The 24,288-nt window shown below is 41.2% G+C and overlaps 1 protein-coding gene and 1 long non-coding RNA gene across 2 annotated transcripts in view; both read right to left on the bottom strand.

Annotated features, from left to right (window-relative positions):
* LOC120860680 (thyrotropin-releasing hormone receptor) overlaps nt 1-24,288 on the bottom strand; it is a 44,374-nt gene that overhangs the window by 6,600 nt on the left and 13,486 nt on the right. The window lies entirely within an intron of this gene.
* Nucleotides 5,467-22,486, bottom strand: LOC120860693. Its single transcript, XR_005720409.1, has 3 exons — nt 22,387-22,486; nt 18,581-18,586; nt 5,467-5,477 (listed from the first exon to the last, which is right to left on the bottom strand). It is a non-coding gene; the product is annotated as an uncharacterized LOC120860693 (long non-coding RNA).

The raw sequence follows: 24,288 nt of genomic DNA, 5'->3' as shown, positions 1-24,288 counted from the left end.
TACTAACTGATTTTACAGATCAGGACTCAAGAAAGTGAAAGAGCAAAGACAAAATATACACAGTTAAAACAACCCTCTTAGACTATTTTTGTAAACTTGGAGACCAACTACAAGACAGAAAAGCATGAGTAAGAGGAAATAAGTATTTTTGGAGAAAAGCATTATTTATTTATGCAAATAAAAACTTTCATTTATTAGGCAAGCCTGTTTGGAGTGGGTTCAAGGGAAGATGGAAAAAATGGATAGAGGTTATAAGCATACCTTTTGAGAGTTTTTCTGGGAAAAGGAATAGAAAAGCAGAAGGGCTATCAGAGGGGGAGGAAGAATCAATTTTTTTTTTTTTTAAAGATGAGAGACATTACAGCATCTTTGTTTGCTTAGGGAACAATCCTCATGGAGAGGTGAACTTTTATGATCCAGATGGAGAAAGAAGACAATTGGAAGAGCTATGTTCTTGAATAGGGAACAAGAGTCCAGTGCAGAAGTGGTGTGTTGGCCTCGTCTCAAGTGTAGACACAAAATTACTTTTTCAATATCTGTTTTTTTGTTGTTGTTGTTGTTGTTCTTTGCTGTACTTGATCTAAACGATCAAGATCTTCCAGGGGAAAAATGCCACTTTCTTGTCAACACCCTGAATCCTGAGTGGAGTCCTGATAGCAGTTAATTGCTTAATTTCTTGAAATTAACAAAATACTTTCATTGCCCTTAAACCATTTTATGTTCATGTTCCAGTGAGATCTGTGGAACAGGTGTTACTATTCCCATTTCACTGATGGATGGCAACTGAGCTCAGAGAAGCAAAGTAATAAGGTCATACAGCTCACATATAAAAGCAAAACTAGTTATTAAACTAAGATCTGTTGAAAGTGACTAAGTCTCACTTTCTCCCAGATAATTACAAAAATCAACATATATGGTAAGCTGAAGCCTTCTAATTGCTGTAAATAATGTTTATGAAGTATTTGAAATGATAATATCGTGAAGGACAGGGAAGCTTGCTGTGCTGCAGTCCATGGGGTCACAAAGAGTTGGATACAACTCAGCTACTGGACAAGAATGTCAGCAAGAATCAGTGGTAGCCCTGAAATTACATATGATTTTTGCCCCAAATTGGAGTGTTACATTTCGGAAGTACTGATTAGGGAAAAATTGTCATAACAAGGCAGACAAGAATCCTTCATACTAATGTATTTCCTAGGGAAAAAACAAACAAGAAAATTTAAGATGCAAAAGTAATAAAATTACGTAAAAAGTAAAATAGAAACTTCTGTCTTTTGGGATTATAGCCCAATTAACACTATATCACTTATGAGAATCTGGTTATGTAAAATCTGAGGAAATTTTGATTCATCAAAGATTAGCTTAGTAGTCCATCTAGGAAGTCATGGGCAATTTATCAATATCTCAGAGTACTCTGGGAGATTTAGTTGAAACTCTTGTACTGATAAAGAAAATTTTTTTTTTGGATTTTTGATTCTGTGTATGGTTCAGAAAAAAATCCTGTGCTTGGTCATGGCTCTTGCTATTATCCAGACATTCCCTCCTGGGAGATAAAGGCTGTGACACGGTCCTTCTGCATGTGGGTGAGGGACAAAGTACAGTGGACATCTGGCATCTTGGCTTCACAGTCCACCTCTGAGCTCTGAGGAAACTGGACAGGTCACGTGACATGTCTGAACCTCACATTCTGAGCCGGTAAATAGACAATCTGGCTTTCTCTCCAAATCTCTTCAATTTGAACATTCTACATAAATCTAACTTATATGCTACTAATGAGGAGACAATATTCAGACATGTTTGTAAATATTTTCACATGATTGGGTTTTGTTATTGGGGGTTATGCGGCCAGGCAAAGGGAAACAGCCCCTGGGGTATATGCATCCCTCCATTCAGTTCCTAACCACAGTGATTGTTGATAATCATTTTAATTTCTGCATTCAGAGAGGTGATACAGTTTCTTGAAGTGTTGAAGAAATGACTAGAATTTATTTTAATATCCTGTAGCTAACTAAGAACAAGGTGCTTCTCTAGACTCAGGACCCTGGCTTCTGGACCTACTGTTGTTTCTCTTCGAAAGTTCATTATAACTGAAATATTGTTGAAGACATGGCATTATAGAAAGATATACAGGTGTCACTTGGAGAAGAAAGCAAATAATTGAATCCTTTTTCAGAAGTACTGCTAAGTTAAAAACGGAATCTATAGAAGTTTTAAAAAGAATGGTTAGACAAAAATTACTTAATAAAAGGCCCACTTAAACACTTAGCTGTCATTTAGTGGCAGACTATCTAAATTGCAGGGCAATTTGAAAAATCTTTCTTAGAACTGAAAAGGCAAAGTCATATAACAGGAAATGACAACCACATCAGCAAATGTATTTGAAGAATATTTACCACTTTTCTTTTATAATGAATGATTATCAAAAGCGTCATAACAGGTAACTTTAACTTTTAAATAAGCTCTTTATCAGGTTGGATCTCACATTCTATAATGCTAAAGTTCTGTTTTAGGCTTCATGAACAAAGTAAATCAACAACTAACTTCCGTAGGATTGTACAACAGGTTGGGAGAACACATGCCTGTGATGTAATGTGTTCATGAACAGCTGAATGATTACTGAGTAAATATGTTTTGCAAATTTTAAAATATAATTGTGGAAGTCTGTGTGGGGGTCAGTCAGTCAGTTCAGTCGCTCAGTTGTGTCTGACTCTTTGCAACCCCATGAATTGCAGCACACCAGGTCTCCCTGTCCATCACCAACTCCCGGAGTTCACTCAGATTCACGTCCATCGAGTCAGTGATGCCATCCAGCCATCTCATCCTCTGTCGTCCCCTTCTCCTCCTGCCCCCAATCCCTCCCAGCATCAGAGTCTTTTCCAATGAGTCAACTCTTCACATCAGGTGGCCAAAGTACTGGAGTTTCAGCTTTAGCATCCGTCCTTCCAAAGATATTGGGGGTAGGGCTCTTTAAATTAGCAAAGTGCTCTAGTTCTTGCACTTCTGGCTGGAATACTCTTATTTTCAGAAGTGTACTTCCTCTGGACACATTTGTTGGTTAATGGATATAAAAGTTAGCCTTTAATCTTCTAATGCCATTCTTTGAAGGGTAACAATACATTCTGTGTTTGGAACTTATCCACATTCTCCTGTATAGCTGCATATTAACAAAATGTTCTGTAACTGGGAATATGTTTCCTCCCAGATGACCTGTGATTAATGTGATTGATGACCCTTTGCATTTAGTGACATTAATTGGCACAATGGAAGGAAAAACTTGACTAGACAATTATGCAAATCTGAATTTAGCCAAGCCTCAACACTGCTTGGGGGCCCCTGGAATTTTCCACTTTCAGCCTGTTTTGCTCTGTTTTGACTTACTGTCTTCACAGACAGTTTGAAAAAGACAGTTATCCTCAATGTGGATGTTTCATATCTTGGAGTGAGATCATTGATGGGATTTAAAAATTGAATGATGGGGCCAGAGAAGGGGTTGGAATCAACTCTAAGTCAGCAAAAGTATAATAAAAGTGAATCAAGTCTGAGTGGTGCTTCATGGTGGAGAGGTTGTGGACGGCCATAACCTGTGTTGTGAATTACTTGCAGATTTCTTGACAAGAAGCCACACAGGGATGCTAAGGCATAGGCTTCTTGACTCCACCTGTCAAGTACTGTATCTAAATGTTCCACTCAGAATAGTCATTCTGGTAAGAATTTTGAAGGGTTTTGGGGCTCTACTCTGATTTTAAAGATCCATGAAAGTATTAGCAGGGGTTCCCAGTAGAGACACTGTGGTTGTCTTTGGTGATGGCTGAGGGTGGAGAAGGAGAAATTAAGTGAAAAAAAGATGGTGATACAAGACTTTCCAAGTGTAAATCTGTAAGTGTGGTATATCCAGTGAAACTGAAGAAAAGTTTTTTTCTTCAGTGTTCTATGGGTGTTGAGGACTTCCTCAGCTCTTTTAAGCAGAGCTGTTTCCTGAGTGAGATGATTGTGGGGACAGAAAACCAGAGTCTGCATCCCAGGGGTGCGGCGTGTGCCGGCAGAGCCTGGAGTTGGCCCTCTGTGGAGGAGATTCGAGAGCAGCGGTGACAATTGGTGTCATGGGGTGGCACACCTCTGTGTAACACGATGTGGCCTTTCTGCTGTGACTCCTCCAGTTCTCCAGGATAATCACTGAGCATCACCAAATCCCAAGTGTGAGTCACCTCTTGTGGAGAATACTTAACACTCTGCACCCAGCTTTGATGTGGGATGAACCCTCAAAACTTGTCCTTTCTCTCAAGAGCAAAGATAGGGAGAGGCACGGACACAGGAAGAGTGGGAAAAAAAGGTGGAAGGTTGAGCTGTTCCAGTTAGTAGAGCCAGGGCTCAGGGCAAAACTATACCAATGCCTCTCAGGGTGAGAGAGACCTGAGTGGTTGTAAGCCTCACTTTCTCAGAATCTCTGAGAGGCTGTGTGACGAGGGGACTGTGCAGTATTTCTTCACGTTTCTATCTGGAATGCAGAAAACTGGATGAAAATGAAAGGTATTCCAATCTAGCAAAAGGAATTGGCAGATGAAAGAGAGGAAGAGAATGAAGATATATGAAATGCCTACTCTGTAGCAGGCAATGTGCTTGGCACTTTTTTTACAACTGCCTTACTTTATCTGCATTTTACAAAGGACAAGACTGATGCTGAGAAAAGTCATACACTAAAGAATAAAGCCACACTTTAAGGAGATGTATGTTTGACTTGAAAATCTCCTTATCCTCTTCAATATAATGCCCAGAACTTGGAGAAGAAATATTTTTCCCTAATGTTTGCAAAAAAAAAAAAAAAATTCCAAATGAATGAATGAATGAAAGTCGCTCAGTCATGTCCGACTCTTTGAGACCCCATGGACTGTATAGTCCATGGAATTCTCCAGTCCAGAATACTGGAGTGGGCAGGCTTTCCCTTCTCCAGGGGATCTTCCCAACCCAGGGATTGAAGCCAGGTCTCTAACATTGTAGGTGGCTTCTTTAACAGCTGAACCACAAGGGAAGCCCCAGAATACTGGAGTGGGTAGCCTATCCCTTCTCCAGCAGATCCGCCCAATCCAGGAATTGAACCAGGATCTCCTGCATTGAAGGCAGATTCTTTACCAACTGAGCTATAAGGGAAGCCAAATTAAAAAAGCAAACAAACAAACAAAAACCCCAAAACATGTGCTTAAAGGTTGGAACTGATGAAGGCTCTATGTGCAGAAGAGTAGGGAGAATGAAAAACTAATTCTTAAGGGAACCCTCCTTCACTGTTGGCAGGACTGCAAACTGGTGTAGCCACTGTGGAAAACAGAATGGCAGTTCCCCCCAAAACTAAAAATAGTTACCATATGATCCGGCAGTCCCAGCAATTTGGGGGCATATATCCAGAAAAGATGAAAACTCCATTTCCAAAAGATACATGCCCTCCACTCTTGCACTATTTACAATAGCCAAGACATGGAAGCAAACTAAGTGTCCAATAACAGGTGAATGGATAAAGAAAATGTGGTATATAATACACAATGGAATATGACCCAGCCATGAAAAAGAATGAAATAATGCCATTTGCAGCAACATGGATGGACTTGGAGGTTATCGTACTAAGTAAAGTGTGCCAAATAGAGAAAGACAAATGCCATATTATATCACTTCTATATTATGTAGAATCTAAAATATGATACAAATGAACTTATTTATGAAATAGAAATAGACTCACAGACATAAAGAACAAATTTACAGTTACCAAAGTGTTGGGGAGGAATAAATTAGTAGTTTGGGATTAGCAGATATAAACTGTTATATATAAAATAGATAAACAGCAAGATCCTACTGTACAGCACAGAGAACTATATTCTATATCTGATAATGAGCCATAGCAGAATAGAATATGAAAAAGAATGTATATGTTCTTAAATATATATTTTTTATATATCAGAATCACTTTGCTGTACACCAGAAAACTTCAATTGTTAGTATTGTTAGTCAGCTATACTTCAATTTAAAAAAAGAGCCCAGATAAGGTTAAAAAAAAAACACACACAAAACCCCCTAAAACTAATTCTTAATGCTATCCAGGGTTTATCAGCACTTAACAAAGATATTCCTATTCATACTGTGATACCAAGTCCTGATGGAACATGTTTTTGGAATGTTTCTGATTTCAGGCTCTTCTGCTAAGAGTAGAAAGCAGCTGTGTGCTAGGTAACCTTTGCAAAGCTGCAAAGCTTGCCACAGTACTAGCAACTATTGTAGGGGGAGGTTTGGGTATTGATAACTGTACATGAGAAAAAGCAGGCTTCCCTCCTGTTGCTTGGATGTTTTCTTGCTCACAGGAGGTGGGTATTTGGAAACATGCTGGGAAGGGAAAAACTCAGCTGGCACAATTGGGATTCAAATTATAATGACATCTCAATTTAGAAAATAAAATGTCAGTGAATTCTTTTATGAGCCATGCTTGAACAATGCACCAGTTCATCTGCCATGGGTTGAGTGTCCTATTTGGTCTTTTCTGAGTGTTTTCTCTTCCAGGTAAATTACTGGTGAATGGCTAAGCATGTGGAAGAGCTTATCTTAATAAGTCTTACTTTGGTTTCCTTTCCTTGTGCCAAGGGTGTGTTTATGAGACCTTAGAAATTCTGCATGAGGCATCTTGGCTGGGTCTGAGCTGGAAATCCAGTTACGGGCTATCTCACTTCTATGAAGATATCGATCCTTTATGAAGAAGAGATTCCCAATCTTATTTCCCTCATGCTTCTCTGGCCCCATATGGGTGACACTGTAGACTGTAATACAGACAAGTGATCCCTCGGCTGCTCACCCGGCAGGGATGGGAAATCAGTGAGAATGTCTTAAAATGTAAAGTGTGAGTGGTGGAGGGGAAGAGAGGTGGTCTCTAAAGAGCAACAAAGCTCTCAGGGCTGCCAAACTTTGAGTGGGCATTTCGTTGTCTTGTTCTAAAGGTCTTGGACAAAGTCCCTGATTACAGGGCGGATGGCATCTGAAAGGCAGCCAACTCCTTCTCTACCTGTTTTTCTCCCTGGAGAGACAGCCTGCACCAGGCTTGGGCCTCTCCGGAGTTACAGAGTTACTTACCTAGCCATCCCGGAAGAGCCCACAGTGACAGACAAAATAGGGGAGGTAGAGCAATAAATTCAGCATTTTCATTGACTCTAACTTTCTGATATGTTAAACATGGAACTTAGAGTGAGAATCAGAAGATATGGTTTGAAATTTTAGCTTCACTAGTCATCACCATTCAAAGCTTTCTGAGCATGTCATATAGGAAAATGTATGTTTCAAGATTTATTGCAAGGAGATCATGGAAACATGTTGTAACATATACTATACCTTCCTAACATAAGGGAATGTTGTATTCCTTATCCTAACTTGAAATCTGCATCCTTGGTGAGGGTTGCTTGTTCTATCATCAAGTATTAACCTAACTTGACCTTCCCAGGTGGCCAAGTGGTAAAGAACTTGCCTGCCAAGCAAGAGACACAGATTTGATCCCTGGGTCAGGAAGATCCCCTGGAGGAGGAAATGGCAACCCACTGCAGTATTCTTGCTTGAAGAATCTCGTGGACAGAGGAGCCTGGCAGGCTATAATCCATGGGGTCACAAAGAGTTGGACATGACTTAGCAACTTAACAATAACAGCAGTTAACCTAACTGAATGGAGCCACTTTACATTTATCTGCTTTTTGTCTATTTGACTAGAAACCCAAATGAATCTACAAAGTCTATGAGGCAAACCATGGCATACTGGCTCTGTGCTATGAAGCCCATGCTTTTGCCACAGATTATTACATCTTTAGAGTCCTTTTTCAATGATATTGCCCAGGAAGTGCTGGTATAGTGGTTAAGAGAACAGGTTATGAAGCCAGATATAGCTGGATTCTGATTCTAGTTCTGCCTCTTTCTAACTGTGGGGCACCAAGCAAGACATCCCAGGCTTCTAAGCCTCAGTTTATTCAACTGTGAAATGGAAGTAAGTATAAAGAATGAATGAAATAATTTACATAAAGGACCAGCAGTCCTCAATAAACAATGACTAATTTTACAATTAGAGTGGTGAAATTTCCCATGTCTTAAGCATAATGTAGGGGGCTTTATTGAGTTATTTTATAGTATTTATGAGGTAGGTATTCTCTTTATAGGTGAAGAGACAGAGATCCAGACAAGTTAATATTTTTAGAGAGAGTGGTTAGTACTAACCCTTCCCTAAGTCACTTCCATCTCTGCTTGTCTATTTCCTCTGTACTAATAATCACATTCTGAAAGGATTCTTTTGCTTCTTTTGGTTGTTTATTATAAACTAAACAAATAACAAACTTCCTTAGAATGATGATGGCTCCTTGAGCATTGCTGTTCTACCCTACATGCAAAGAACAACACGAAGGTCTCCACCTGGTAAGCACAATAAATGTTCAGGAAATAAACAACTATATAAATAAAGAAAAAAATCACTAAAGCTATTCCACATGGAATTCATGGAGTTCCACATGGTTGGTTGATACTTCTAGCCCTAATCGCAAATGTCATTCTTATTTTGGACTTTTTTCTTTCCTGGTCCACAAGGTCTTGATGGTGGGAATAATTTGAGTACATATTTTTATCTCTAGCTCCTCAGGCAAGGTTTGGCATCAAAAAAATGCTTGAAATTAAAAACTAAAATCAGTATGTAAAGATTCAGTGTCCAAGAGATTGATGATAGATCAGACTGAAATTATGCTGAAGAAAAATTTCTGGGGAATAGTCTGTAGAATTAAAGAAATGTTGGATATGTGGTTATGAAGAACTTAGGAAATGTAAAGAGCTAAAGAGATGCTAACTCAGTACGACTCATGCTGAGTTCATTTCCCATTGGTGGATGTTGATTGATACTCTGCTAATGTGCACCAAAGTAAGGTGAAGGGTGCCTCCAAAAGAGATAAATCTCATTTTGACAGCCATTCTTGTTCTGTCTTACCTCCTGCTGTCAAAGTTAGTCATCTGTGGTTTCTCTGTCACTTATGAAACTGTAGAAAACTGTTTCTTTAGCTGTCATTCTGCATCTTAACTTTGCATGTTTAGAGCCTACTGAAATCAAAGATTCTCCCATGGAACAGGCTCAGCAAGTTCTTTAAGGGGATACAGAGTCAAGATGAAGGAGGAAATATGCTAACTGTTAACTTAGCCTGTCTGTGATAAGCTTGAACTTTTTCAGCTTTGAATAATTTTGTGGAATTCAAACATACTTATGTACTAAGTATCTATCACTTATTTTTCAACATCTGCCATTTACCAGTGCCTATATAGGTATCCAGGGGCTTTCCCGGTGGCTTGGTGGAAAAGAATCCACCTGCAACGCAGGAGATGCAGGACACACAGGTTCGATCCCTGGGTTGGGAAGATCCCCTGGAGGAGGGCATGGCAACCCATTCCGGTATTCTTGCCTGGAGAATCCCATAGACAGAAGAGCCTGGCGGGCTACAGTCCATAGAGTCACAAAGAGTCAGACATGATTGACATCACTTAGCATGCTTACTAAGTATATTATAGTTTTAAAGATAAACTTTTAAATAGGAATAGTTTAGGGGTCAGAAATCTTTTACTATAAAGGGCAAGAGAGTAAGCATTTTAGCCTTTTGGGGCCATATACTCTCTGTCTCAGCTGCTTAACCTTACTATTGTAACACAAAAGGAGCCATAAACAGCACCTAAATGACCAGCACTGCTGTGTTTCATTAAAACTTTATTTAGAGAATCAAGCAGCAGAACTAGATTTGGCACTTGACTGTAGTTTGCCTAGCAACTGGAAAGTTGAACGCTTGAAATAAAACAACAAATGGCATATGGCCTATTTCAAATTATTGTTGTAATTTATGACTAATTTTTAAAAGCTCTTCATCTAATTATTGATGAGCTTATAAGAAATATTAACCAAATAATGCTGGCTCTCAGCTCATGAACCAAAGATTTAATTGAATATTTGATGTCTCTTATGACAAAGGTCCATATAGTCAAAGCTATGATTTTTCCAATAGTCATGTATGGATGTGAGAGTTGGACCATGAAGAAGGTTGAGTGCCAAAGAATTGATGTTTTTGAATTGTGGTTGGAGAAGACTCTTGAGAGTCCCTTGGACTGCAAGGAGATCCAACCAATCAATCCTGGAGGAAATCAACCCTGAATATTCATTGGCAAGACCGATGCTGAAGCTAAAGCTCCAATACTTTAGCCACCTGATGTGAAGAGATAACTCACTGAAAAGACCCTGATGCTGGGGAACACTGAGGGCAGGAGGAGAAGGGGGTGACAGAGAATGAGATGGTTGGATGGCATCAGTGATTCAATGGACATGAGTCTGAGCTAACTTGAGGAGGTGGTGAAGGACAGGGAGGCATGGTGTGCTACTGTTCATGGAGTCTTAAAGAGTAATACAGGACTTAGCAACAGGACAACAACAATAGAATCATGGTTACCATTACCTCTCTAAAAAATATCACCTAGAAAATGTAATGTTAACACTGTATTTTGGGGACTTCCCTCTTGGTCCAGTGGCTAAGACTCCACGCTCCCAATACAGGGGTTCCTGGTTTGTTCCCTGCTCAGGGAACTAGATCCCACATGCCTTAAGGAAGTTAGAAGATCCTACTTGCTGCAGCTAAGACCTGGTGCAGCCAAATAAATAAATAAAAGTAAGCATTAATTCCCCCTGCCAAAAAAACAACATTGTACTTTCAATAATCCTGGGAGTTACTTTTCCAGAAGATATGCACTCTCATGGGTGATTAAGTCAGGAGTGCTGTAGAAACCATCACAGGAGCCAGCTGGAGAAGGTGAATCCACACATTGATTAGTAGTTGGCCCTCCTGTCCCTGAGCAAGCCAGTCCTTTGGTTTTTATACAAAACTCCTAATTTACTAATGCCAAAGACTCTTCTTTTACAGAAGTTTCTCTGTGTTGGTGTCTTGGCCCCTTCACTTACCAACTGTTAGACATTGGGCCCTATTGACACTATGAGTCTCAGTTTTCTCTTCAGTGAGATGATGAAAAAAATTTTACCTAACTCCCAGGGTTTTTGTGTGAATATATGAGACAATGTATATCAAGTGCTAATGCTAGTGACTGGGACATAGCAAATGCTAGAAAAGCAAAGTCTGTTTTAAAAACTAATACAGAAAACATCAAGTCCTATTCTGTCAGGAAGCATTTAACAGGAGGCTTCGTGTGTGCTGTTTTGGATCTGTCAGGAATCCTCTGTTCCTTATTAATTCCTGAATATTTCAGAATTAAGAGGAGAGGCAAGCCTCTCCTGGGGCTGAGGAATCCAGGCATTTCCTTCGTTAGTTTTTCAATACGGTGCTAAGTACCCTCTTCCTTCTTATGAACCATACGGTAAAAGTGATTGTTTACAACTCTCTCTCTCTTTAATATGGATCACCTATATTTTGTAAGTCTGGAATTTTAATCTTTATCTTTACTGAGAATAACTACCTTGTAAGACAATATATATGCCCACACCATGTTGATTAAAACACCTTTGCTCCATCAGAGCTTTGGTCTCCTTGTCTTGCTTTCTTTCTTTCTCTTTCTCTCTCTCTCTCTCAGGCTACTTCTTTGGAGTGCAGAGTTGCCCGGGCTTCTAAGACCCTCTGGTGAAGGCACGCCTTCACCCCCTAAAGAGGGCGCCTGAGGCCTTTGTGAACAGAGCAAGCCTCATGTCAGGGACTTTATTGGTTTTCTGCGTAAACCAAGGAATATCAACCTCTTTCTCTCTCCTTTACTTTTTTATCATGGACTCCGGACCACCAGGTTCTGGTCCATTAAAGGACCTCAACACTGTTCTAAGTGCTTCACTTACATATTAGTTCTTTTGATCTTGACAATACTATTATGAGGAAGGTACTCTCATCTCCCTTGTGGCTCAGAAGATAAAGAATCTGCCTACAATGTGGGAGACCTGGTTTTGATCCCTATATCTGGAAGATTCCCTGGGGAAGGGAATGGCGCCCCACTCCAGTATTCTTGCCTGGAGAATCCCATGGACAGAGGAGCCTGGTGGCTACAGACCATGGGATCACAAAGAGTTGGATATGACTGAGCAACTAACATTTTCTTTCTCTCATATACCACTTACCAGTGGAAACCTGGGATTTGATTCAGGCAGTTTGTCCCAATCTTCCTTTTAACCACTCTGGCTGCCACCAAAAAGATGGAAGTCTCTTATTCTGTCCCTAAAAAAGGCAACTGTTTCTTCTTGCCCAGTTGAGAAGGACAAGTAGAGATTGTTATACTTTCTTTTAAAAAAATGAAGAGGGCTAACACTATTTGGAGAAGGCAACGGCACCCTACTCCAGTACTCTTGCCTGGAAAATCCCATGGACGGAGGAGCCTGGTAGGCTGCAGTCCAAGGGCTTGCTCAGAGTTGGACACGACTCAGTGACTTCACTTTCACTTTTCACTTTCATTCAGTGGAGAAGGAAATGGCAACCCACTCCAGTGTTCTTGCTTGGAGAATCCCAGGGACGGTGGAGCCTGGTGGGCTGCCATCTATGGGGTCGCACAGAGTTGGACACGACTGAAGCGACTTAGCAACACTATTTGGACACAGAAATATTTATTACAAACCTCCCTCAATCAGTGACCTACCTAGAGGTCTTTATTTCCACCATTGAGAAATATTTCAATTCTGAATTAGAACATAGAATACATTTCCTTTTGGAATAAGTGTTTTACAAGTTTATGAAATATAATTAAATAGTATCACTAATGCTATACTTCCTGTGCTTAAAAGCCAAATGACTAATGTAGGCCAGCTTGTTTGAACATTTTATCGCTGGGAAAAAACCCTGGTGTTTCAGGCATTGATTTACAAATGACATTGACTAATGCCTGCATACAGAATCAAAACAACACTACACTCTAAAAATGGTCTATTTATTTGATTCCTCTGATTGTCCTATTTAAAATCATACCCCTCCTATTTCAGCATTTCATATTCTCCTTATCTGCTTAATTTTTCTCTACATTCTGATATATCACAATCCGATATACTATGTGCTTTTATTTATATACTAAGTAAGTAAGTGAAGTCGCTCAGTCGTGTCCGACTCTTTGCATTCCCATGGACTGTCACCTACCAGGCTCCTCCGTCCATGGAATTTTCCAGGCAAGAGTACTGGAGTGGGTTGCCCTTTCCTTTTCCAGGGGATATTCCCAACCCAGGGATTGAACCTGGGTCTCCTGCATTGCTGGCAGACATTTTACCATCTGAGACACCAGGGAAGCCCTATTTATATACTAAGTGTATTTATTCCCTGATTCTAACTCCACTCCCTAGGTGTAAGGTCTATGGGTCTGCTGTAAAAGAGAAGTCTTTGACCTTAGTAAATTAGTTGTCTTATTTACTCATCACATTTCTCAAGGTTTTTTCACCTTGATTCTGAAGGTCTAAACAGTGTCTAGAACGCTCAATCAGGTATTCAACAAATTTTACCTATCAATAATATTACTTATCAGAAAGGTTAATAAACCACTACCTAGGCAAGTGGGACAGACTACTTGCCTGGTTACATTGATGGGAGGAAGATAGGACAAGTGGCCTGGGGGCATGATGCTAATCGAAGAATCTAAGGTAGCACTGAGGGCGGGAGGAGAAGGAGACGACAGAGGATGAGATGGCTGGATGGCATCACTGACTCAATGGACATGAGTCTGGGTAAACCCTGGGAGTTGGTGATGGACAGGGAGGCCTGGAGTGCTGCAGTCCATGTGGTCGCAAAGAGTCAGACATGACTAAGTGACTGAACTGAACCCGAACTGAAGGTAGCGTTATATACAGTGACTCTGGACCTTAAGTGGGGAGGCTCTGAGGAGGGTTGTAAGAATCTCATGGAATTTTTAGAGCCCTCCAGGCTCCTGGAGAGCTGGTAAAGTTGCCTTCCCGTTAGAATTTGTGTTGGGATGTGCTTCTGCTATTGAAGGGAAAATGTCCTGCTTTTTAGGGGTTTTGAAACCCAGCAGGACACTAGGAGGCTCCTGGGCACAAAAGTCTTTCTGGGTCCCTACTTCTCGTTTTCAGGAAAAAGGTTTCATCTAGCCTCCGTGATCTTCCTTGAGTTCCTACAGGCAGGTTCAAACAGGTGCTAATCAGGGAAGGAAGGCGATGCAGAGACAGACAGGAGCACATAAGAAACAGTAGTGCAGCCTTGGGGCAGGGTCTTGGTTCCGCATCAAGGGATACACATAACAATATCTTTGAGCTGTTTTGAAGATATTAAAACTCCTACCAGGTGAAAGAAGTTAACTGTATGCTGCCCACAAGCACACAGACCGCCGACCAGTTGGAACCCCCCAAAAATAAAGCTATTTTTTTCTGTGTGTGAAGCTGCTTCAGTTGTATCCGACTCTTTGCAGCCCTATAGACCAGAGCCCATGAGGCTCCTCTGTCCCTGGGATTCTCCAAGCAAGAATACTGGAGTGGGTTGCCATTCCCTTTTCTAGGGGATCTTCCCAACCCAGGGAGTAAACCTGCTTCTCTTACATCCTGCATAAGCAGGCAAGTTCTTTACCATTAGCATCACCTTACCCAAAAGTCTGTCTCCGAGACTCAAATTGGTACAGGCTGAATTTTGGCTACAGACTTGGAGTAGAAAAAAGGTTGATAAATTTGCAATACATTATTAAGATATCCTGGCTTTTCTGGTGGCTCAATGGTAAAAAAAAAAAAAAAAAGTCTGCCTGGCATTGTAGGAGACATAGGAGACATGGGTTCGATCCCTGGGTTGGGAAGATCCCCTGGAGGAGGGTATGGCAACCCATTCCAGTATTTTTGCCTGGAAAATCCCATGAACAGTGGAGCCTGGTGGGCTACAGTCCATTGGGTTGCAAAGAGTTGGACAGAACGGAAGTGAATGAGCACACGCATTAAAATATAATATGTTGAAATCTTTATGATGATGATGGTAAACATGGAACATATGTGAAATATAGCCTAGTTAGTACACAGGGTAATCACTCCTTATTACAGAGGCTTATGTGCATACTACTTCCCCTGGCACTACGACATAACTGTGTAACAAGATGTTTTACTTCTAAAAGCAGAAACTTCTATTTCTCTTTAGGGAAAATGGTTTTGTGAATTTTAGCCTTGCTAATCACCATGATTCATTTTCATGATAAAATTACTAGTGTTTTTGAAAGAATCCTTTATATTTCTCCATGTTACTAAATAACTTTACTCTATCCCTAATATTTGGGGCTTCCCTGGTGTCTCAGCTGTAAAGAATCCACCTGCCAAAGCAGGAGACATAGGCTCAATCCCTGGGTCAGGAAGATCCCCTGGAGAAGGAAATGGCAACCCACTCCAGTATTCTTGCCTGGGAAATCCCATGGACAGAGAAACCTGACAGGCTACAGCCCACGGGGTTGCAAAACAGTCAGAGATGATTTAGAGACTAAATAACAACAACTATCCTTAATAATGGGATTGTATTGGGTCAGTTTAGCTAAGGCAGGAAGGTGGCCGTATTGAATAGAATCCTAATAGCTTTACTCTGTAACTCTTTAAAAAAAGATAGTAGCAGCATCTGCAAGTGAGTCTACATTTGCAAAACTTAAAGGGCCACCAAGAGTTTCTTAATGGCCATTAAAAATTATTTGAGAAGATAATTCATACCATCTCAGCCTAGAAATGTCTCTCTTTTGAATGAGTTTAATAGGATTGTGAGATTTTTCTCTTTGTGTATGCCTTAGTCTTCATGATTTTAAAAAAATTTCCAGAGTGCTTTTTCTATTTGTGGTTTATGCATGGATAATTATCTATTTTAAAGCATGTTTAGAAGGGTACCATAAGTCTGATGTGATTTAACAACCTCTTTTAATTAATTTTTCTGAGGATTTGGGTGGAGTTGGGGAGGAGCCAGCAACAGAAGCTTTTATTCATTAGCTTAAAAGCCGTGGTGAATAACAGCAGTTCTCACCTGTCTGAATTTGGGTCTGCATTGGATTTTGAGTGGCTGGCACAGGCTTTTTGAGATGGGAGAGCTCCTCTGAGAAATAAACAAACTTTCTGCGTGATGCTAAAGTGTGAAGTGTAGCACTGATAGAAAAAAGTGTCCTTATGTGAAGCCTCTCTGGTTTTGCCTTTAGCATCTCAAGGGTCTCAGTGAGGCACAAGAACCCAGTATACTTGCATTTGAACAAGAAGGGTCAAGCACCCTTGATCATGTGGATCCCTGTTTATTAAGGGTGTCTGTACCTCATTATACCCTCTTTCTTTGAGATAAAGTCAATAGCCAAGTTAAAGTCAAGGACTATGTGCAAAATGGAGTGTGTTGGTTTTGTCCCAAGGCTAATCACCTTTAAGTATGTTTCCAAAATCCTCCAAAGATAAAGTGGACAAATGCCATGTGATATTGCTTATATATGGGATCTAAAAAAAAAAAAAGGTACAAATGAACGTATTTACAAAACAGAAGTCACACTTGTTAAAAACAAACTTATGGTTACCAGGGGGTAGGGGGCAGTTAGAATTTGGGAGATTGTGATTGACATATACACACCAAGGACTCAGCCGTGTTCAATTCTGTGACCCCGTGGGCTGTAGCCTGCCAGGCTCCTCTGTCCATGGGATTTCCCAGGAAAGAATACTGGGGTGGGTTGCCATTCCCTTCTCCAGGGGATCTTCTGGACCCAGGGATGGAACCTGCATTTCTTATGTTTCCTGCACTGGCAGGCAGATTCTTTACCACTAGCCTCACCTGGGAAGTCCATAGACATTACTATATATAAAACAGATAACTAATAAGAACTTTTGTGTGGCACAGGGAACTCTACTTTGTCCTCTTTAATGATTTCTATAAGAAAATAATCCAAGAAAAAGGGTGGGCATGTGCATATGTTTAACTGATTCACTTTTTTGCACACCTGATACTAACACAGTGTTGTAAATCAACTATACTTCAATAACAACTCGGAAGTATCCACAGTGGAAAGAGCCAAGATGTTTGAGGGGAGAGAAAAACAGACTGAACACTAGGAACGTCAGCTGAGGATGCTGATGAAGGAAAGGTGAGGAAGGAGTTACTGCCCGTGAACTCATCCTGTCACAACGTTTCGGTTGAAGGGGTTTAGCGAGGCACCTGGCTCCTATGAATCTGGAGGCAGAGCTTCCCATGGCAATTTTGGTAAATGTGAAAATCCCTGCCCTGCGGCAACGCATCACGTTTGGTCTGATCTGACCCTTTGTCTTAAGATCTTTGCCTCAGTGAAAGGGAATGAAGTGCTAGATGTGGACTTGTTCTGGTTGTGGGTGTGTCACTTGCTGCAACTGAAGAGGAAACAAACCTTGAGGACAAAGAAACAGCTCTTCTAAACAGGACACCATGAGTAAAGACCTCTGCTTGTCCAAACAAAGGGATGGGTTTTCCTAATTTGCTGGAGATGTTTATTGGGAATAAGTCTTAGAAGAGGTCCACTGCAAGTATTCAGATGTCATGAAGAAATCAAACCACCTGTAATTTACTATTGGGCTTCCCTGTGGCTCAGTGGTAAAGAATCATCCTGCCAATGCAGCAGACACGGGTTCGGTCCCTGGGTCAGGTGGATCCCTTGGAGAAGGAAATGGCAACCCACTCTACCTGGGAAATTCCAGGGACAGACGAGCCTGGTGGGCTACAGCCCATGGGGTCTCAAAAGAGCTGGACACAACTTAGTGACTAAATGGCAGGAACAACTTACTAGTGCTCTAGTTCACCTTTTATAAACAAGAATGGGACTGAATCCTGTTCCCGTTCTCCCTGCCACTGGCCTTTCCCATTTTCCACAATGAACTTCGTGGGAACTTTCCCATGTTCCCTCTTTCTGGATTGCTTCTTCATTCTCAGTTGATACTGTCCATCCCATTACTGAGAAAACAGAGACCAGCTTGTAAGAACTCACCACTTCCTGCCCCAGCACTTAAAACTAATGCAACATAGTCATCCTCATCTCTCTCTCTCTTTTTTTTTTTTGTATCTTATCCATTCCTTCCTTCACTCATTCATTCATCCATTTGTTTATTTAATGAACACCTATTGGATACTTTTATGTGCCAGACATAGTGCTAGGTGCTGTAAATGGGTCAGTGAATTAGACACAAACCCCGCTGACAAGGGAAACAAGGATGCCCCCTTTCCTGTCTGAGAGCTTTGCCTACACTCTATGGTTTCCTTTCTTGCATCCTCAGAAACTGGGCTCTACCAATACTTGGTCTGGCTTGTGTATCTACACATAAATCCTCCCATTCAACTACCTCTTTCCCATTGTGATTTCTTCATCTCAAGAAATAAAATACAAGTGAAACAATTATAAAAATACCCTGTCTCGTTCCTCACCGTCATTATTGTTGTCTGTCGCAGTCAAGCTTAGGAAAGCTGCTTATTCTCTCTTTCCAGTTTTCTTCATCGCATCAATTCATTCACCAACTGCATGAGATCTGATTTATTCTTCTTCCCTACGCTTTTGTGGAAATGCTTCTCACAAAGATTACCAACACCTATTTTGGGTGTTTATTCAGTTCTTATCTTTGCCTCTTTTATTCATCCACTATTGGCTTCTGTGACTCTATTTCTCCTCTTCTTCCTTCTTCCTCTTTGGAAATTTCTTCTGTTAATTTCATAGACTGTTCATCCTAGTCGCCCTATAATTCAAGCTACTCCAGGGTTTCCTTTCAATTCCACAAAATTTCCTCCTATAATTACACTTACTCCAGAGTCTTCAAAAACCTGATTTGTTCTCAAATCTATATCTTCGGGTCAGATGTTTATTCTAGCTCTAATTCTGTGTTTCTGACTGTGCCTGTGTATTCTATCGGCACTTCAAACACAATGAAGGCAGAACTGAATTTAATACACTCACCCTCCTTGAAATATGTTCCTCCACTAATTGTCTTCATTTAGACAAATTACACTATTCGATTAATAATAACGCTTATTGTTTTCATGGCCCAGGCAGTCACATAGGCATGAGATCCAGAATGCAGACTCTCAACCGTCATACCACTTTTTAACTCAGTGGTTCAAGTGTTGGAGTCATTTCTCTCCCCGTTTCTACATACCTAGATCTATCAAGTCTATGGATTCTATTTCAAATATATCTCTTTCTATTTTTACTGCTATTTCCCTCAGTGTATTAGGCCATTGCACTATTACTCAGATTATCTCACTCATATCATTCAGCACTCTCCTAACTAATGTCTTTGACTTTGGTCTAATCTTTTGCCAACTGAAAACAGTGATCATCCTCAAGCATAAATCTAACTATAATACACCTTGCCTTGCAGTCTTCCAGTGACTTTTCATAGCCTTTAGAATACTGTCCAAATTCTCAGTATCCTGTGAAAGTGTTAGCCACTCAATCTTGTGTCTGGCTCTTTGCGATCCCATGGACTGCAGCCTGCCAGGCTTCTCTGTCCATGGAATTGTCCAGGCAAGAATACTGGAGTGGGTTGCCATTCCCTTCTCCAGAGGATCTTCCTGACCCAGAGATAGAACCTGGGTGTCCTGCATTGCAGGCAGATTCTTTACAATCTGAGCCACCAGGGAAACCTTCTCAGTATCCTAGGCTAAGACTTCGTTCCTGGTTGTCTTCACTTTTGTTGCTCTGCCTTAATGAGCTACTTCAGTTCTTTGGACCAATCCTGTTCTTTCTGGACTCCTGGCCTTCACCTCTATGGTTACCTTTGCATAAGTCACCTTCTTTCCCTTGTTCACCTAGACAGCTTCCATTAATTTCCATCATCCATTCAGTTTAGGAATTTTCTTTTTCAGAAAGCCTTTTTGATGCTCACCTTTCCCCAGAACTATCGGGATCAGGTAACACTAATCTGTGCTTTCCCTCATGGTAACACTTGTTCCTTTATGGCGTTAGTGATTGGTTTACTTTCATAGTTTTCCTATTAGACTATGATATTTTTGTGAGTGGGAACTCCTGTTCCTTTTTATATCCCAGTGCCTAACTCAGTGCCTGACATACAGTAGGTTTTCAACTGAATCATAAATGAGCAGATGCAAATCTGTTCTTGGGTTAGTCACTTAGTCATGTCTGACTCCTTGTGACCCCATGGACTGTAGTCCACCAGGTTCCTCTGTCTGTGGGATTTTCCAGGCAAGAAAACCGGAGTGGATTGCCATTTCCTTCTCCAGGGGATCTTCCTGACCCAGGGACTGAACCTTAATCCCACTGTTTTCCCATTCCATATAATAATGAACTTGAAGGGATTATAAAAATTGAACAAAGCCATCCTTAATTCCAGGATAATATCTCCACTGTGTACTGCACAGTTGGTTTATACAAAAGTATTGACTCGATTGCTCTTAATTTCTTCAGAGACATGCCTAATGGATTTGTAAAAAACTCCTGGTGGTCCATTCTAGCACTTTATAATATCTAGTTAAATATTTCTTCTGTAAATTCATCCTGAATTCGAGTCCCTTTCTATCTTTTCCCGTAGAACAAAACTGCCTCCGTGCACTCTTCTCTTACTCTTCCCTCAGATTTTTCTACATGCATAGTATTGCAAATGTTTGTCAGGCAGAATCAGTCACAGAGCTGAACTCTCACCAGAGGAACCGTGGCAGGATGTCAGTCCTGCACATGGGGGCTTTAGTCACTTGACTCTAGAAATGATCTTTAAAGATCCATGGGGTGCTCTCCATTTACTCTGCCTTTTTCCTTTCTCACTCTCCCAGTGGTGCCACCACTCTCCTTGTTTTCCCAGCTAAGAGCTGCTGCCTGCAGAAAGGATGCTGAATTCTCCCATAGTCATAAATCCCCATAAAACTCAAACAACAAAGGCACAGAATGGAAAGGCATAGGATGCTTTACTTACTTGCAGCTAATTTATAATTATGCTCAGGCAATCTATCCAAGGGATATAGATTTTGGCTAAAAGTCATCTGTGTTGTTTATAAAAGGTTGTACTATTTTCTTTTCCAAAATAACATTATCTATTTTTATTGCAACTAAATATGGATGTCAGGTGCTTTACATTATTCATCCTATTCCATGAGCACATGTATTTAGCTTTGTTTAATCTTCAGAGCTAATTTAATTTTTAGTTTATTCAAGTTCTTTTTAGGTGCCTCCCATGCAGCTCTGGAGAGCTGTGTCTGACTCTATCATCAAGGCCATGACTTCCCAGATTTAGGTAAATCCACTGATTAATTTAACTGAAACTTCTCACTCTCCCTGGCTCGTTTGTCTTTCTTTACTTTCCCTTGTAACTGGAATCACCTGCTACAAATATGCCTTGGGCCCTCTAGCTGTTCCAAGCGGGGGGAATTGTGTATTTTTTTAATCTCTAGCAAAGAACCCACCCCTCTTCTAGCCTCTTAAATGCAGTCATTGTTCCAGAACTTGGATTTTGTCCATCTGTCCTTCCCTTTAAAAACATTCACCTCTAGTCAGAGTCAGAATCAAGGTGGTGGAGTATGCAGATTCTGAGCTCACCCCCTCCCAGGGATGCTCCACAACTACACACACAGCAACCGTCTCTGAAGACAACCTGAAGCCGAGCAGAAAAGCTTCTCTACAGCTCAGGACATAAGGAAAGGGCCACGCTGAGATGGGTAGGAGGGGCCGAGATGCGGTCTAGTCAGAACCCCCACCCTCAGGGCAGTGATCCAGAAGTGGGAGAGATATCACGTTCATGGAGAACCCCCTCCCCAACCCTGAGGAGAGACGGGTCTGAGCTTTTCCTTGGACTCCCCAGCCCCAGGGGTCCTGCACTGGGAAGATGATTCCCCCCATAACATCTAACTTTGAAACCCAGAGGGGCTTATGTCCAGGAGAGCTGGAGGGCTGTGGGGAAACAGATTTCTCTCTTGCAGGGCTTGCACATAAACCCATTCCCTCTGAGTCCCAGCACACAGGTAGCAGCTTGAAAAGAACCTGGGCCATACACAGAGGAGATCACTGACATAAAGACAGGTGCCAGAGGCACAGGGTTCTGCTGGCACTTTCTCTGGAGATGAAAGCAATGGTGGGTCCCAAATTTCTTTCACTCTCTTTCACCTAGCTGGCTCAGGGCTGGCACACACAATGTCTGTCCCACTCCATCAACTGAGCTAAAGCTGTGTACCTTATCCTGGTGTTCCCTGGGACCCATCTCACTCAACCCACCTGTCCCATTTGGCCCCTCCAAAGTGGCTCTTGTCCCCACTAACTATTACTCAGCCTTAAAAAAGAATGATACCTTGCCATTTGTAATATGTGGATGGACCAGAGGGTAAATATATGCTAAGTGAAGTAAGTGGGACAGAGAGACAAATACTGTATGATTTCACTTACACAGGCACACCTCAGAGTAATTGTGAGCTTGGTTCTAGACCATGGCAATAAAGGGAATATCACAATAAAGTGAGTTACATGTATGTTTTGGTTTCCCAGGGCATATAAAGGTTATGTTTACACTATACTGTGGTCTATTAAATGCATAAAAGCATTTTGTCTAAAAGAAACCAATATACATACCTTAATTAATTCTTTATTGCTAAAAAATGCTATCATCCAACAACACAGGGTTGCCACAAAATTTCAATTTGCAAAAACTGCAATACCTATGAATTGGGATAAAATGAACTGTTTTGAATGTGAAATCTAAAAAAACCAGACAATAAATGAAATAAAAACAGACTCATAGATAACAGAGAACAAATTGGTGGTTAGCAAGGGATAGGGTGATAGGGTGTTGGCTGAAATAAGAGGATTAAGAAGTATAAATTTCTAGTTATAAAAATAAATGTCATGGAGATAATTACAATAATAACTTTGTATGGTGACAGAAGTTACTAGACTTGTAGTGGTGATCAATTCTCAATGTATATAAATGTGGAATCACTTATGTTGTACACTTGAAATGAATATGTTAACTGTAGTTCAATAAAAAGAATAGAAAGAAAGAAAGTGAAGTTGCTCAGTCATGTCTGACTCTGCGACCCCATGGAGTGTAGCCTACCAGGTTCCTCCGTCCACGGGATTTTCAAGGCAAGGATACTGGAGTAGGTTGCCATTTCCTTCTCCAGGAGATCTGCCCAACCCAGGGATTGAACCTGGGTCTCCTGCATTGTAGGCAGACACTTTACCATCTGAGCCACTAGGCAAATATACAAATAAATTCAATCCTAGTCATACTTTCTTTCTATTATTCTACTGGTTGGTAAATGCACATATCTGTTCCTGACTACTCACTTAGAGTATAACTTTTTCCAAATCCTAAATACTTAAACTCTAAAATTTCCATATCTTTATTGTAAGCTAAATATTTCTGACAATGTTTTTTAACATCTGTCCTTTAAGATTTCTTTCATCAAAGCACACAATCTGGTGGGAAAGGCATGTGAACAATGACTCCAGCAAATTGGTGCATGCAGGGCCTCATCAGACCTGTTACTTCCAATTCACCCTCTCACAGATCAGCTTTCAGAGCAGGCTTTCCTTCCCTCCAGGGGCAGGGATTGGTGCTTGTCCCTTTGTCTGTAGCACTCTGTTCTTGCACCTGTTTGGAATGCTTTCTGCAGGGAGAGTATGCACACCGGCTTGAGGGCAGGAGAGAGTGTGACCAGATAAAGGAGACTGCTTGTGAAAGGGTATCCTGGGGACAGAAAGGGGAGGAGCTTGAGGAAGTAAGCAGGCGGCAGAATTTAGCTGCCCCAGTGTGCTGTGATAACACCTTGGATGTAAACCTATAGGGAATGAGGGTATAGTGATGATACCTAGTGTGTGTTTCAGCTCATTCTAGTAGCACCCTGGGGGCTGAATTGCAAAAGGGCAACCAAGAGGCAGGGGAGTGGTTAGGAAGGAAGCTTATGCAATGGTTTGGCCAGGCAGAGGGACTGGCCTCCTGGTCTCCAGTGCAGAGAGGACATGATGAGGCTGGAATTAGGGAAACAGCATTAGAGAAGAAGGTGGGTGCTGGGGGGATTTCAGAGGAAAAAAATTCCAGGTGTGATGACTTGAGGAGAGCAGACTTGTGGAAATTTATGCAAGAGGAGGGCATTTACGGCCCAGAAGAAGGGAATTGGTGATGGCCCTGTACATGGATGAAAGTGAAAGTCGCTTTGTTGTGTCCAGCTCTGCGACCGCATGGACTATACTGTTCATGGAATTCTCCAGGCCAGAATACTGGAGTGGGTAAACTTTCCCGTCTCCAGGGGATCTTCCCAACCCAGGGATAGAGCCCAGGTCTCCCGCATTGCAGGCAGAGTCTTTACCAGCTGAACCGAATACCGGAGTGGGTAGCCCATCCCTTCTCCA

This window comes from Oryx dammah, unplaced genomic scaffold (assembly GCF_014754425.2).
Source record: "Oryx dammah isolate SB20612 unplaced genomic scaffold, SCBI_Odam_1.1 HiC_scaffold_11163, whole genome shotgun sequence".
In the NCBI taxonomy this organism is placed as follows: Eukaryota; Metazoa; Chordata; class Mammalia; order Artiodactyla; family Bovidae; genus Oryx; species Oryx dammah.
This window is presented reverse-complemented; position numbering and strand designations above follow the sequence as displayed.